This window comes from Propithecus coquereli, unplaced genomic scaffold, assembly GCF_000956105.1.
Source record: "Propithecus coquereli isolate 6110/MARCELLA unplaced genomic scaffold, Pcoq_1.0 Scaffold6, whole genome shotgun sequence".
In the NCBI taxonomy this organism is placed as follows: domain Eukaryota; kingdom Metazoa; phylum Chordata; class Mammalia; order Primates; family Indriidae; genus Propithecus; species Propithecus coquereli.
Window position 1 is genome coordinate 4,613,501 of NW_012151951.1, and position 3,147 is coordinate 4,616,647.

The following is a 3,147-nucleotide window of genomic DNA, read 5'->3' on the forward strand; positions in this document are numbered from 1 at the left end:
CTAATTTTTTCTATATATTTTTAGTTGTCCAGCTAATTTCTTTCTATTTTTAGTAGAGATGGGGTCTCGCTCTTGCTCAGGCTGATCTCAAACTCCTGACCTTGAGCGATCCTCCCACCTCACCCTCCCAGAGTGCTAGAATTACAGGTATGAGCCACCTGGCCCAAAATTTACAGTTTTAACCATTTTTAAATATACAGTTCAGTAGCATTAAGTACATTCACATTCTTGTGCAATAATGACCATTCATCTCCAGAACATTTCATCTTCTCAAACTGAAACTCTGTACTCATTAAACACCAATTCCCCGTTCTCCCTTCCTCCTAGAGCCTGGCAACAGCAATTCTACTTTCTGCCTCTATGGTCTGACTACTGTGGGGACCTCATGTAAGAGGAATCATACAGTATTTTTCTCTTGTGACTGGCCAACTTTACTTAGCATAATGTCTTCAAGATTCATGTTGTAGCAAGTGTCAGAATTTTCTTTCTCCTTGAGGCTGAGTAATATTCTACTGTATGTATATATCATATTTTGTTTATTCATTCACCCACTGATGAAGACTTGAGTTTATTCTACCTTTTGGCTATCATGAGTAATGTTGCTATGAATGTGATGGGCACAAAAATCTGTTCAAGTCCCTGCTACTTCTTTTGTGTAAAACTCAGAAGTAAAAATTCTGGATATGGTAAATCTAATTTTAATTTTTTGATGGACCAGCATACTGTTCTTGATAATGGTTGCATCATTTTACATTCCCATCAACAGTGCACAAGATTTCAAATTCTTTACATTCTTGCCCATACTATTTTTTTGTTATTGTTTTAAATAATAGTTATGCTAGTGAATATGAAAGAGAGTTGTTTTAAAGTTATTGTCCAGGAAATCTGATGTTTGCGTTTCTTTAGAAACAATTTCTGAAAATGTATTTTGTTTTTTTGAATAGGCCATGTTTCCCCATTTTTTGGTAAGCCTTGTGATCTTTTGTTGAAATTTGGGTATTTAAAAAAAATAGCTACCTCTCCCCCATCTTTGTAGACTGGTGTGGAAACCTTGACTGATTAGTGGGTCCCTGAGCTTTGATACGAGCCCAGAATAAAGGCTTAAGGTGTTGTCAAGTCTTTTTTGGCTATGTGTACTGTTTATGTTAGTGTGTACTTTTTGTTTATTTGTTTTTAAAATTTTTTCATATATACTTTTCAATGCTGTAATTTTCTAAAAAGTGTCACTTCAGCTTCTTTTCAGGATTTTAGATGTTGTATTGTTTTCTTTTGCTCATAATGTCTTGCCCCCAGGCATCTACAGGTCTGAAGTCCCCCTGTGGTTCAATGTGGAGTGCTTCCTTCCCCCTGTCTTCTACAGCTTCTGCTAATCTGAGATCCGAATTACGCCACCATTTCAGATCTGAGCTTTGAGTCAGGCAAGACAAAAATCAGTCCCTAGGGCAGGCCACAGACAGTCCAGAATGTGACAAACAAGTTCTCCTGTGCTCCTTCTGGCATAAGGGAGATAACTGGGAATTGGCTCTCTTCCTATCCTCTGCAAAGCTTTATGCTAGGGAGGGAGTCGGGCAAGGGTGAGTACAAAAGCCATGAAACTTCCAACCATTTTGAAATTCAGTTTTTCTGGAATGAACATTATCCTGGTTGCTGCAGACCTTTGACTGGTTTCCAGAGCTCCTATTAGGTTTTTTAATCAGTCTGCCATTGTCTTTATTTTTTTAATGTTTCCATGGAGAATGAGTACCTGGAGATTCCTATTCCACCATCTTTCTGATGTTTTTCTCTACTATTACTTTTTTTACAATGCTGTTGCTTCTTCTTTTTCTAGATCGTTCCCATTGTGCTATTCTTGTATTTTTTCCACTCATATTTTCTCTCAGTAATATTGAGTTCTGCTAAGTTTTCAACTATATGCCTACCAAGGACTTCCACTGTGACTTGGATTAATAAATTCAGTAGACCTGTTATTCTCAGTGTCTTCTCCGCAAGTTGAAAGAGCTCCCTACCCAACCAAGGATTAAACCAGTGTTTCAGGAGGGCATACTGAACTTGCTGGAAGACTGCCACCAAGAAGTACACTGCAAACCAAACAAGTATGTTCATGTGTATCAGGATTTTAGCCCCTACATCTTAAAATGATGTTCGTTTTTTAAATGATCTCATATAGTGTACTCTGAGATCCTTGAGAGCAGAGATCCTGTTACCTTACCCACTGGAACATGGCTGGGGCTTGCCTTAGATAAGATTCCCTAGCTGAGGGATCTGAAGATAGGATATCAGCTACCTGGGTTGTATTGGGGGAGTACCCTCAGAAGAAAGAGAACGAAGGGTGCATGATAGAGCAGGGGAAGGTGATAAGTAAGCATGTGCTCTCAGCTGGAATCTGGAGCAAAAATTGAACCACTTTCAGACAAGACAATACTAACTGCCATAAGTTAGTACAACCTGACTATTTTAAGGTCAGCTGATTGGCAATCTTAATTCCTTCTGCAACCTGAATTCCCTTTGCCATGTAATGTAATATATCCACAGTCTCAGGGATTAATATGTAGACATCTTTGGGGGCTGTTATGGACTTAATGTTTGTGCCCCTCCAAAATTCTTGTGTTGAAGTCCTAATCCCCAATGTGGTTTGAGGATAGAACCTCTGAGGAAGTACTTAGAGTTACATGAGGTCATAAGGGTGGGGCCCTGATCTGATAGGATTAGTGTCCTTGTAAGAAGAGATACTAGAGAGGTCACTTTTGCTTTCTTCTTCCCAGCATGCACATACCTAGGAAGGCCATGTGAGAACCCAGTGAGGATAAAGAGAGCCCTCCCCACAAACTGACTCAGCTGGTGCTGCCATGGCGGACTTCTAACCTCCAGAACTGTGAGAAAAAGAAAATAAATACCTGTTGTTTAAGCTACCCAGTCTGGTATTTTGGTATAGAAGCCTGAGAAGACTAACATGGAGACAATTATTAGGCCTACCACACAACAAGGAAATCTGAATAAAATATGAACTTTAGTTAATAATGATTTATCAATATTGGTTCATTAATTGTCACAAATGTACCATACAAGTGCAAGATATTAATAATATGGGAATTTAGGTGTTGGTAATAGAAACTCTCTGTGCACTTCAAGATTTTTCTCTAAATCTGA